The 13,633-nt window shown below is 47.3% G+C and overlaps 1 protein-coding gene across 1 annotated transcript in view; it reads left to right on the forward strand.

Annotated features, from left to right (window-relative positions):
* Nucleotides 1-13,633, forward strand: part of AKAP13 (A-kinase anchoring protein 13) — a 318,409-nt gene that overhangs the window by 203,565 nt on the left and 101,211 nt on the right. The gene's annotated exons all lie outside the window — the stretch shown is intronic.

Raw genomic sequence — 13,633 nt, forward strand, 5'->3', positions numbered from 1 at the left:
GAGGTTAAAGGGTCTGCCTGTTATGCGGGAGACATGCGTTCAATCCCTGGGTTGGGAAGATCCCCTGGAGAAGGAAATGGCAATCGACTCCAGTATTCTTGCCTGGAGAATCCCATGGACGGAGGAGCCTGGTGGGCTACAGTCCACGGGGTCGCAAAGAGTCGGACACGACCGAGTGACTTCACTTCACTTCACTTCACTTCATGTTTGTTCCCGAGAGGAAAACTGAGAGCAGTACAGCCACTCATTCTGAAGGAGACCTGGAGACCAGTTGTCAGTAAAACTCTTCATCTCTTTGTTAAATGTGTGCATTCTGATTTTTGTAACATGAACATATTGAGAAGCTATTTTAAAAAATTAAACATCAAGTATTAAAATGATGGCAAATAAGTTGAGTCCATTTAGTGTAATAACACACTTTTTCTACTGGTACTTTCTAAAATTAGGAACCATTTGTCATTTTTATTGAAAAAAATAGTCTTTTCTGTCCTTTTTTGTTTCTGTAAAGTCAGATGTGAGAATGCCAATGATTGAAAAAAAGAATGCCAGCGATACGAGAAGTGAGTTCTAGTTTTGTTTCCTGAAACTTTGACTTAACGTTTTCTCCCTGAGAGTCAGTTTAGAGGATTACTCAAGACAAACTAAGATGCATGTGGAAAGAAAGATTTCTCGAATTGAATTTAATGCAGACTCATTAGTTGTGTGACCTCGTTGTTGTTTAGTTGCTAAGTCGTGTCCAACTCTTTGCGACCCTATGGACTTTAGTTTACCAGGCTCCTCTGTCTGTGAGGTTGATGCTCCAGGCAAGAGTACTAGAGTGGGTTGCCATTTCCTTCTCCAGAGGATCTTCCTGACTCAGGGATCAAACCTGCGTCTCCTGCGTTGGCAGATGGATTCTTTACTGCTGAGGCACCAGGGAAGCCCACATGGCCTGATGCACCCGACTTAAACTCGGTGGTACATTTCTGCATCTGTGAAGTGGACAGTGACATTTCACCCTTTAGCTTTTTATGAAGAGTGAGCAAAATGGTACATGTGGGTGCACGTGGCATGCAGGAAGCACTCAGTAAATTATTAATAAGTCTTGCCTCCAGAAGACCTGCCCTAGAGGTTAAATTGTCCTATCACCACTTTGCCAGATGAAATCTGATCTGGTTGTCTGCCTTTCTCCCCTCCTCTTTCCTTTTCTATCATCAGGCTGCTGGTAGTTTTAGTAAAATTTAACATTTGTGTGCTTGTTCCATGAGACCTGTTTTCCTGTGAGGCTCACAGGTTGGTGAAGGGACGTTTTTAAAACTCTCTCTTCCATCTTAATTGCTTCTTGCTGCCGCCATCAGCTAACTTGTGTTCAAGTTTCTTCTTGGAAAAGGTGAGAAAGGATTAAAGCAGAGGGACTGCCAGGTGGAATTGCTGGTTGGCTGGTCGCCGCCCTACAGGTCTTCCTATTCCCCTTTTCTTCTTTTAACCTTCCTGCAACCTTCAGAGCAGGGCGTGGAAGAGGTGCAGGGGAGGGGGCCTCTGCCTCACTCTCCTGGATCAGCAGCACCTGATCAAACACCCAGGCTGAAATGGAAAAGGAAATCCTCTGTGGGCGCAGTGCAGGTGCTATAAATCCTTCTCATCTTCTCTCAAATACTCAGGTATCTTATATGAAGCACACTTAGTGTAAGCAGTCTGGAGTTGCTCAAGTGGAGGCTGTTAATAAGGAAAAAACAGTATAAATGTTTTATCTGTATTTTAGTAAATTTTGCCACCAACAAGTCTGTAGCTCTTGATGACTATGTTTAAGTTAATGAAGTCATAGATTCGTGAGAATTGACGGCTGTGCTAGTCGTTGTCTGCCTTTTCATTTCATGTGAAAAGTGGAGGTGGGAAATAGAATTATGCGCGAATACACTGTTTTCTACAACAGGTTTTGAGAGAACTTCTCAATTCCTTTTTCTTTCTCCGCTGCACCCACATCCTGTGAGTTATATGGCAAGTGATAAAGATGTGTTAGTCTCGGGCTGACCATAGCAGATCAAGAGGGAACTTCAGATGTGACCTGGTGTCCAGCCCTTCTCACTCCCCAGTTCTGGAAACCTAGGTCCAAGAGTCAGTCTAATTATCCCAGGGTGCGCAGTGAGATGTGACAGACCCAGGGATGGGAAGAACCTTTGATTTCCACCTTTTGCTCCTTGCAGAGACGAAATTGATCGTTGGTGTGTCTTCGAGCCAGTGACAGGCTACTGCTGTGTGCTTGATCTTTGAGGTTACAGAGCAAATGTTTCATCAGCAGCAGCAGACACCCCACCCACCAACCACGATGCTCACTGGCCTTTGTGCTCTGTTTGGGTCTTCAGTATACCCACTGGATGGTGTCCTATTTCAGAAACTTTGCTATGGGGCTTCAGGTAGGGTGCTGCCATCACTGAAAAGGGAGCCAAATAGCGCCGACTCATAAGAACGCTGAAATAATTTGGATAAGGTGTTAGATCTTGAAATTAAATATCGAGGGAAAATTTAACTCATGAACAGAAACGCTCTAGTTAAAGTAAATTTCATAAAAATATTTTTATACTTTGTTTTCTGGAATCTTTAATAAGATACATCAGGCCTGTGGTATGAACAGGCTTTTAGCACTGGTTGCTTCTACTGAAGAATGTAGGCCTCCTTGTTTGAGTAAGCTCCGGAAGTTGGTGGTGGACAGGGAAGCCTGGCCTGCTGCAGTCCATGAGGTCACACAGAGTCCCCACAACTGAGCAACTGAACTGAACTGAGGCCTCCTTGTTGTGGCTGGAGTGTGGGATGGAGGGAGATATAAGTAATCTCGTGAATAATTGCTATTGTGAAAATAAGTTGTAAATAATAAACGTATTTTACTCTTTAAGTTCCCAAAATTAAAGGAAATAAGACATATCCTCAAAACGAAGCTTCATAGGTCTCAGCTTTGGTTTGGAAATAAAACAATTGGTTTCTGAGTTTCAAAATTCTAACAGAATAACTGTTCGGCAGTTCCAGATGTTTTTGATAAAAACTTGGAATTGTCAGATCAACAGTGAAAGCGCAGGACCGCAGACTCTGTCTTCTGTGGCGAGTATCGAACAGATCCAGAGGGACAGCAAAGCAGATTCGTGTTCCCCACCCAGGGCATGTGTTCCCTACCCAGAGGTTTTGTTCTCCAAGAAGGAACAGAACACGCAATTACAGTTCCAAATCCTCTTAACATGTTTATGTGTACCGAACAGCTAGGAAGTCTCAATTTCCAGCCTGCAGCTCAAAGCCAGCATCTCAGCAGAAATTAAAAAAAAAAAAAAACAACTGTCTCAAAACCGTAATCTGGGCCATTTCAGACAGTTGTATTACTGTGAAACAGATTTCTTTTAAATTTTTTGAGGGCAGAGATTTTGTTGTTTGTTTCTTTTGTTTGCCTTTGTTGCAAGGCAGTGTACATGCAGGTAACACAAAATGCAGAGGATCTCTTCGATCAGTGTAGATTACCTGCCCTGAAGTCAGTAGTTAGACAAGACTGGGAATAGAGAGGCTGTATGGTGATTAAAGCATCTATGATCCCTAGGGAGAAGCCTGGGAACCTTGGAAGCAGGAAACATTTGATTCTAATTAAAACAGAAGGGAGCGGCAGTGGGAAATAAACCATGCTGAGGACAGAGGGGAGGCGGCTCTGTCTTTCTGTGGGGAGGAGGGAGAGTTCTGAGTGGCAGCTTGGTGAAAGTTTGTACAGAAAAGATAATAAACCATCCATTTTTCCCTGCACCAAAACCTAAAGGATCTTTCCATTCGTATTCCTAGGCCACATAGTTTTCAAAGTTGTCGTAAGCCACCGGCCAGGTTCCCACCCTTTGGGCAAGCCTGAGTTAGAATTTTATTTACAGCTTTCTACTCTCTGTCCAGTCGTCTGTTTTCCATTGTCACTCTCATGAAAAGCAACATCTGGTTCACTGTCCACGTTGGTAGCGTCACAGCACGATGCTCGCTATGGGCTTATGGGGAAGGGGAGGGCCCGTCCGCCCCACCCCGTGGATGAGACTGGGACGGACGGGCTGCAGGCTTTGAGCTGGTTGAGCCACAGCTGCCTTGTGTCTGGGGGAGCAGGGAGGTGCGTCCTAGTGGGGTTCACTGCCTCGCTCTCCTCTGAGCTGGTCAGCCACTTGACAGCCTGGCCAGAGGACATGGTGACTCACCAGCCCATCTCTGCTTCTTTTATTGTTCCTGGAAAGCCTCCCCATCAGCTCTATTGGTGATACTGATGGAAATTTCGGTATTAAATCTCTTCTCCTTTCGCTTGTGGCGTTGGAGCCCCCTCACCCTCACTGGCAGGGCCAAGCCAAGGACTCCGCCTGTGGCCCCTTGAGGGAAACGTCAGCAGCCTTACTCTCCTAGAAGGAGAATATCCTTTCAGTTTTTCCATCTCCACTGCCCCACCCCCCCACCGCCCGCCCCCGCCCATGTCCTCCCCAGTTCTCTCTCCTCCCTTCCCTCCCAGATCGTTTCTGACAACAGTGAGAAGACGAGTTCTGCAGCAGGTCCGCCTCTGATGATCGTGGCTAGGGTGGGGCCAGAGGGCGGGCGTGTGGAGTGATGGGGCCCCCGCAGGCCGGTCGCGAAAGGGGGAGAAGGCCCTCAAGGGGCTCCCCTTGGCCTCGCCAGTGCGGCTGAGTGTGCCCGCACACCGGTCCCTTCTTCTCTCCTCTCCACTGGACTTCAAGCACCCCTCCTACTCACCCACCCCATCACTCCCTTCCTCTCTGCAAAAAAAAAAAAAGAAAACCTAACTGACCTCTTGATCTCTAAGCCTTGCTGGCCACTTCCGTAAGCCCTTGTGGATCCTAGAGACATGTCCCTGAAGTCTCAGGCTAGCATTTTTCTCACGTTAAATCACTGGTTTGCGGCTGGCAGGGCGCTGCAGCGCGCACCCGGGGTTGTGGCCACTTCCCTGACTTCGTGGGACAGAGAAGCGTGTCGTGCTCGCCTGCGGTGCGCAGGATGCTGCCCCGACCTCAGCGCGGGGCGCGTCTGGGGGTGCCCTTCAGAGCCTGTTTCATAGGAAGCAGCATGAGAGGAGGAGGAGGAGGAGGAGGAGGAGGAAGCCGGCTGGAAAAGGAAGCCTTGTTTTTCTCCTCTTCGTCTGGGGATGAATCATGTTCCCAGCACTGCCTTTAGGTTTTCAAGCCTCCGCGGCTGCTGGTGCTGAGCCGAAAGGGCCAGTTGTGACGTTCCTGAGGGAGGGAGGGAAGAGGGGCCCGCGCCCCAGAAGGGAGGGAGCACGGGAGGAGGAGTGGGCTTTTTTTTTTTCCTTCCTGCTTTCACTCCACTGTCATTTAGACTTTTCAGCTGAAATCAGAACCAAGCCCTACTGCCTGGCGATCAAGAAGCTGACTGGAGACTCTTTCCCTGGACAGAATCTCAGAATTTCAGTTCGCTTGCCTTTTTTTTTTTTCCTGTGAAGGAAATACTGCTTTTCCTTGCTTTTGTTTTTTTAAGCAAGAAGAGGTTTTCATGAGAAAATTTTGTCCTGCCATCCCTGCGAAGTAGAGCTGTCTTCCCTTCTTCTCTGCTTGTCTTTTTCCCAACAAGGTACATACTGGATTTTTTCTTGCCTGCTCTGGGCTGTTCCCCGCCACGTGCGTTGGCCGGCATGCGTAGCCCGTTAAGCCTTCATTTTTTTCCTGGAGTTATCACCGGTGATGGAAACGGTCTGTGCTTCTCTCTCCGTCGAGATCTGACTAAAGTATAGCATCCAGGGGTGATTGCTGTGGACCCTGTGAGTTGTGCGTGCATCGCCCCGGGGCTCAGGCACTGCCAGGAAGCTCTCCAGCCGGTGAGGGAGTTGGGTTCCTGCGTGGTTTGACCCCCTCGAGGTTTTCTTCATAGAGGAGTCCGGACAGCAGAAACCCCCTCCGGCTCCACGCGAGAGGTTCAGACCTGGGGGCTTGCGGGAGCACCCTGACCCCCCCAGCTTACAGTGGGTCCCGCCCCTGTGTCTCGTGTCCTCTGTTCTGTGTTTGGACAAGATGTATGAGCGGCACAAGAGGCGCTACAGCCTGTGTGACATCTCCAAGGTGGACAGGACCGTGGACGTGGTGCTGCTGAAGGTAAGGGCCTCGCCGCAGCCGCCTCCTGCCTCTGAATCTGGTAGCCGGGGCCCTGGCCAGCCTGTACTGGGAGAAGAGCTGAGAGGCGTGTGTGTGCGCGCACAGTGGCGACTGTGGAGTTGGGTTGGTGATTTTAAGGTTCCTATCAGAATATCTGACCAGAAACAATGGGGACTTCAGAATCATCGAGTCACTTAGGTTTCAGCGTCATTTTACTTGCTTTAAAGTGGATTCTTCTGCTCAAGAGAACCTCCTGCTCTTGTAAATCACAGGTGGAGAACTTCACCATCAGTTGCTCTTTTCCAGAGAGGTCTGTGTCCCTCGGTCCCCATCGTCCCCACCCCGGGGCCCCGTCTGTAGAGGCGTCATTATCTATTGATCGGTCTCTCCCCTTCTGCCTCTGTCTCCTAGTCTGTCTTTTGCCTGAGTTTTTTTTTTTTTTTCCCCTTGCTCTTTCTGCTCTTTTTTTTTTTCTCTCACAACTCTTGGGGGGAAGATAGCATTTATTTCCTTTGGAAAGATCTCCGCTCAGTCTGTTTATCGAAGTGGCACAGCGGCCATTCTGGCTCGGTTTCACTGCTTTACAGGTCTCGCCTCTGACTGTTAATTGCTGTGTTTGTTTTCTCCCGTTAGAGATGCTGGCTGTCTCGGCAGGATGGGGGTGGGGCCTCTGGGCGGCTAATTGCTCACAGAAGGCATCCTTGAGTCTAAAATTAGTAAGAACTCCTCCAGCCATAAGGTGGGAGTCTGAGAATGTTGGACGATTCAGGGAGCACTTTTTGGAAGTTTAGCCATTTTCTGGCAAAGACAGGGGAAACTGGAAGCCAACCAAGTGCTTCCGAGTTGCCAGAGAACCTCAGTACCTGAGCTGATGAGGGTGTGGAGCCAGGGGACCGCAGGCTCAGGAGGAATGGACGTGTTGTCCCGGTCTGGGAGGTAGGGGCGCTCTCGCATTGATTGATCAGTTCAGTTTATTACTTGAGACTCCCTCCTTTTTTCCACTGATCCATTGAGGCCAAGCATGGCTCAGAAAGCTAGACATGGATGCCAGTGAACTAAGACCACCCTTTGGGACACAGATGAGGGGCTCAGTGGAGGGGTTGCGATCGTGGGGAACTGCTGTCTGTCCGCCATAACCTCCATCAGCTGGTGCTCTGACTTGCCAGGCCGAGGCTCAGAGCAGTGGGCAACTTGGCATTTTGAACTTGATCCAAGATTTTAACTTTTCATGTTAGTGTCTCTGAAACGTGAGCTTCGCTATGAAATCACAGTGTTTTTGTTTTTTTTTTTTTTCGTTTTTGTCCTCCTTTGTTTAGAAGAGTCTAGTTGTTAGGATTTTTATGTGCTCGACTCTATGATACTGGGCTTCCCAGGTGGCGCTAGTGGTAAAAAACCTGCCTGCCAGTGCAGGAGATGTAAAAGACGAGTGTTCAGTCCCTGTGTCGGGAAGATCCTCTGGAGGAGGAAATGGCAACCCACTCCAGTGTTTTTGCCTGGAGAATCCCATGGACAGAGGAGCCCGGCAGGCTACAGTCCATGGGGTCACAGAGAGTCAGACATGACTGAGCTCTTTGCATGCTTTATGATGTTCCCTGTCTGGGGAGGAAAGGGAAGGAAGGGACGGAGGATAGAAAGTCTCAGTCTTAGTATCACAGGAATGTGGTGCATTGAAAGCCGTGCTGAAATACATAATTCTCTCCACTCTCCTGGGGCATGATAGCCCTTAGTAGTGGAGCTAACTCAGCACAGGCTTGCTGCCTTCACAGATGCTGTTCTACAGTTTTAACAGAACGCTTTTATATACGTTACTTCCTTTGAGAGGATTGGTCAGGCAGCAGTGGTCCCTGCAAGCCCACCCCAGACTCCTTTTCTTAGGAAGAGTTTGAGGTGTCTCCTGCGCCTGGCTGAGGACCGTGAAAGACTTGAGTGATGTGATGTTTTTTTTTTTACCCCGCACAAGGCCACAGCTCATAAAGGACATAATTTTTTCTCTCTCGCTCTTTTTTTTTTTGGATGTGCCTGTATTTGTATTCTTTTTTCTTTTTTTTTCGCACCATACCACCTTTACATAACCAAAGAATTTCAGTAGAAGAAACTTCACTTCTCAGAAAACAGGCATTTATTACAAATAAGGAAGCACAAAAAGTCCTGAAAATACGCTATTTCCAGTTTGAGATGAGCTGGGCAGCTTTGATGCTGATTCTTTGCTTTGAAGACAGAGAAGGTCACGTCACTGAGAGACCTACATGAAAACAGTATTAACGATTTGTTCAGTGTCAAGCATGGTGCTCGGTCCAAGGGGCACATAGGTCTTCAAAGTTTCTGTATTGCTTAAAGACAGGCAATAGAAACAAGAAGTACACGTTACTGTAAGTGACTTGATAGAAGTAACCAGTGTGTACTGTAAGTGCACATGATGGGAAGACATTTCAGGTAGGAGATCATTCTGAGGTTCTGACATTTAAAAAAACTGGTGTCCAGAGAACTAGAAGATGCCAGCGCTGCACCTAGCGAAGGCATTCTAGAAAGGATTGGCAGAGGCCCTGGGGCGGGGAGGGATGGGGGAGGCCAAGGTGATGGGAGAAAGCTGAGCAGGCTGGGCCTGGAAGAGCCAGGCCTTGACCTCCATCGGGAGGGGTTTGCTTTGCTTGAGTATGTTACTTCTCAGCTTACGTTTTCAAAAGATCCTTCTGGCACGTGGGAGTCACACAGGCTGCCATTATGGTAGGCCCAGCGTGATGGAATGGCTTTGTGGCCTCCAGTGGGCAGGCACTTAACGTTTACATCCCTAGTATCTGTTTCATCTTATGGGGAAAAACATTTTCGGATAATCAGTAATTTTCTCACAGCTCATCCTAGGTAATAGGATGTAGCCCCAGACGTGATTCTTTTCAAAGCTCATGTTCTTTCTTAGTCCCCTAGACGTCTTCTTTGAGTTGGCCAACACTTTTATTTCATGAATGTGTGTATCTGTATCTGTATGTATCTTTTAAAGTTTTAACTGCTGAGACTTTTTCAGTGTGAAAAGCTGATCTCATTCGCTTCTTTCCCAGTGTGGGATTCCTTTTACAGCACTTTGAATTCAGATATGAATCCGTCATTGTTACCAGCCTTTCCCCCACAACTTTTTTTTTTTTAATTCATTCAACAGTGGCCTCCTCACTTAGCTGCCATTTTGAATTTGCTTTTTTAAATCAGTGTTTTTAAAGGTGTGTTATGTTGGGTGTGTGAGCTGCTTGAGTTCCCAAGTGACCGTGTGCTATGTTCTCACTCCCCTTTTTGGTGGAAGATTTTTTTTAATATACCGAGGAGTTTGTAATTTTTTTAATCTATTCACTATGTCTAAGCACTCAAAACAGTGTCCCTAATTCATGTTAAATGCTCAATAAGTTTTGTTAGTTGAATGAGTTAATCTGTTAAGATTTGTAAGTATGGGTTCGTAACAAGTAATGGTATGTGAACTGTGCTTAATGCGCTGGGATGGTTGGGGTAAAGAACAGAGAGATGAGTTGTGATGGTCACCACAAAGTTTGGACCGTGACCCTGTCCTTCTGGTATCATAACATTTACAGCTCCATTCCTTCCCACTGGCATCCAGACAATTCCCTGTGAATTAACTTGAAAATCCTATCCTCTGTTATGTGCCCCTCCTTTCTGAGACTTACTCTGCATTCTGACCCGTTCCCTCTGGCAGTTCTGTTCAGTGACGTTCATGGAAGCTCTTCTGCATCAGAGCCTTCCCTTGGGATTTTTCCCAAGGCTGGGTACACCAGACTTTATCCTCACATCAGCCGTTGCTTCCCATCATCAAACCCAATAGATGCTGAAGTCTTACCTCCTTGATTTATTTTTCCTGATAATAAAGTAGGTGAATAGTGTTCTTGGCTCTGCCGTCCCAGTACACACATACATACGTGTCACTCCTCACAGTATTCCCCCGTGCCTTTGTGACTTCTGGCTTCTTATGGTAGGTAAATGGTTAGTAACTATGAATCATGTGCACAGAATGGGATAAGGAAGAATTTGAATCATTGGCAGACACCCTTTGGTATCAACAGGCCCATTTTCCCCAGCATCTTTCAGAAGCCTAGTTTTGTGTGTTTTGTTTGGGGGTCACACGGGGCCTTCATTACAGGACGAGCGCTCTTAATTTGCTCGTGCGGGATTCTCCAGCTATGGCGCGTGGGCTCTGTGGTTTGCTGCAGCTTGGCTCAGTAGTTGTGGTGCCTTAGTTGCCCCTCGGGATGTGGGAATCTTAGTTCCCTGGCGAGGGATCGAACCTGAGTCCCTTCCATTGGAAGGTGAACTCTTAACCAGTGGACCACCAGGGAAGTCCCTCTAAACCCTATACAGGTTGGTGAGAGGAGCCTTTGTCTTAACACAGTTCAGTAGCTAACTCATGATCACATTAAGAGGCTGTTCTTAACACAGGAGGACATCACACCAAGTGTCAGGGACTTGCTGTAAAACTAGCATGCTGAAGACAAAGAAGTCAGAGTCCTAGATCAGCTACTGACTTTAATCCAGGGGCCATTTCCATTTCACTAGCTTTATTACTTTGGGTACTTGCAAAAATATTGCCTGCTAGTAACAACGCGATTCTTCTTGTTACTGATGATTTACTGGCAGCATACTTTGTAACTAGTAAGTCAGAGTAGCAGATGAATGGTGAAAACATTTGCAGCCATGTTTTGTGGACACTGAGTTGACAGTTTGTACGGAGGACGATGACCCCCTCCCACCCGTGATGTTCAGGCAGGCCACCTGGCCTCAGTAGCCCAGGAGCAGTTTGTCTGTAGGCCCAGTGTCATCTTCCAGGAAATACACATCCTTTAACAAGTTTACTTGCTCAAAGATACTTCCATGCCGCTTCAAACTAAAGACATTAGGAGGCAAAAGACGGCCGAAGGCCTGTCTGCTCAGTTACAGTCTGATTCCCTGAAAAGACTTCTGTCTCAAGTGTTGGCTCCCCTGTCCGGATGGTGGGGTTTCTGCTTCCTTTTGTTCAGCCTTATAACTCCAGCTACATCTCCTGAGACGTTTGCAGAGGAAGTAAATACAGGCAGTGGCTGGGAAGGCTGGGTGTAACCATGAGCTGTGTTATTAGGATGTTCAAATATAAACAGTAGCAGAAGCACTGCCAAAAACAAGGCAGTTCCCTCTCCACTGGAAGTATGCATGCTCTATTTTCTGACTGACGGGAACACAGTTTAGGCGTGGTTTAGATCATTCCAAGGGACCCGAGGCTTCATGATAGACGTGAAAAATTACCAGCATGGTCAACACTTTTTTTTGAATTAACTTCTCCCATCCCATGTTCCATGTGCACTGTGACTCGTCAGAACTTTGGATGCTCAGTACCTGTAATGTCCACAGTCTGACTGTCCTGGAGATACAGCATGGACAGAGGATTAAGTCTGTCTTTTAGCTAAAGAGTCGCAAATGGAGTCAGAGCCAGAAAGTGGTTTGGGTGGCTTATTCCTCTAAGAGTTGTGGATATTTAACGGCGCAGTCTCTGTTTTCCTCATTTCCAGCTGCTTGCTAAACAGAATTTCAGAATCGTTTTGATCTACTCCTCCTACCCATTTAATCAGTTGCCAGTTTTGTATTTTGCTAATAGTTCAGAGATTCCATAGAGCAAAACCTGGATAAAGGGCCTTATTATTGTTAATTATTACCTTTGTTTTCCTCTTAAGCTCAAATTACTAGCAGTCTCAACACTGTTGTTTCTTTCTAGTCCATCTCCTAGCTCGGCTGGCAATCAGAATTTCTGGCTAAGCCTAGTCTCAAGATGGCTAAGAAGAGTGTCAGTGGTACAGAGAGCAGTCCGTCATCCAGTAATGTAGAAACCTGGGTCTTAGAGGTCACCTTTTGGTAAAGAGACTACCATGAGAAGAGATGTGTGTATAATCAGGGCCTGGCATTTCCTGTGGTCTGTAGCAAGCACCCTGAAAATGTTTGAGTGGAGCCACGTTGGGTGTGTGGCCTTTAAGTTACCTCATTGTATGAGTGAGAAACAGTGGAGTTGTTGAAAAATAGACCCGAGACGGGGCCCACTTTATCGGCCACACCAGTGTTTCTGAAGCCAGGCGGGAGGGGAGAGAGAGGTTTTGTAATTCAGCTTCTGCCTCTTGAACGGCTTACTTGTATGCACTCCGCGCAGTACTTGTCACGCGTGAACATGATCTGCTTGGCGCTGCTGTCACTGCCTACAGGATGTGGTCGCAAACGCTGATGCCAGTTTCGACATTCTTTCCACACCCGTGTCTGCGCGCTCTGTCCTCTGGTTAATGGCACTGACCACGACTGGTAGCATCTGGCCCAGATTACCAGCGCCGCCTCCAGCTGTGGGCCGCCTGACCGCTCTTCTCTAAACACGCTCGCTTCTCTGGAGCTGCCGCACGCTCACTCTGTTGTTGCTGTCATTGTAAGGAAATATGTAGCGTCGACCACACTTGAGTGTCCAGTTCAGTGGCATTGAGTGCGTTCACGTTGCCGTGCAGCTGTCGTATCACCACCGTCCAGAACTTTTTCATCTTTGCAAACCGAAGCTCTGTACTCGATAAACAGTAACTCTCTGTTTCCCCTGCCCCCAGTCCCTGGCAATCACCGTTTTATTTTTTTTGGCGCTAGAATTTGACTCCCCTAGGTATCTTGTATAAGTGGCATTGCACAGTATTTGTCCTTTCATGACTGGCCTGTTTCACTGAGTATGATGGTTTTGGGGTTTATCCATGTGAAAGCAGGCATCAGAATCCTCTCCTTATTTTAAGGCTGAGTACTGCTGCATTGCATGTGTATACTACCTTTTGTTAATCCGTTCATCTGCTGATGGCCAGTTGGGTTGTTTTCCCCTTTTATCTATTGTGAATGGTGGTGCTGTGAATGTTGATTTATAAGTATGAGTACCTGCTTTCAGTTCTTTGGGGTGTGCCCAGCAGGGGAATTGCTGGATCGTATGCTGATTCTGGTTAAGTTTTGGAGGAACCCCTGTGCTTTCTTGCACATTTTTACATCCCCAAGAGTTTATGTGCACATAGGTCTCAGTTCTCTGCATTCTCAACAACACTGGTTATCTTCTGGAGGGTTGTTTTTTTTTCTTGAGTGTGTGTGTGTGTGTGTGTGTGTGTGTGTGGTTTAAATGAGAGCCATCCTGACAGGTGTGATGCAGTATCTGCCTGTGGTTTTGATTTATTTCGCTTCATGACTGCGCACTCGCTGCTGTGCTGGTCCTGCCTGCACGCAGCCAGCCTGCCCGGCTTCTTCGCCTGCCGCTGTGTGTCACCCGCACCAGCACCACCAGCAGCGTGTCTTCCCTCTTGGCACGTCCAGGCGGCTCCCTCTCCATTTCACACTCTTCTCACCACCTTTTACTCAAGAGCAGATGAAACTAGCTCCAGTCTTTCTCTCAATATCGATGACTTTGAAGCATCTGAAAGACATCTTGGCACTTCAGACTCAAAGAGAAGGCACCACCACCGTCTGCTCTGGATCTCCTGTCTGTTTCTAAGCGTGGAGTCTTTATGCTTCTCTCATTTCTG

This window comes from Budorcas taxicolor, chromosome 21 (genome assembly GCF_023091745.1).
Source record: "Budorcas taxicolor isolate Tak-1 chromosome 21, Takin1.1, whole genome shotgun sequence".
Classification (NCBI taxonomy): Eukaryota; Metazoa; Chordata; class Mammalia; order Artiodactyla; family Bovidae; genus Budorcas; species Budorcas taxicolor.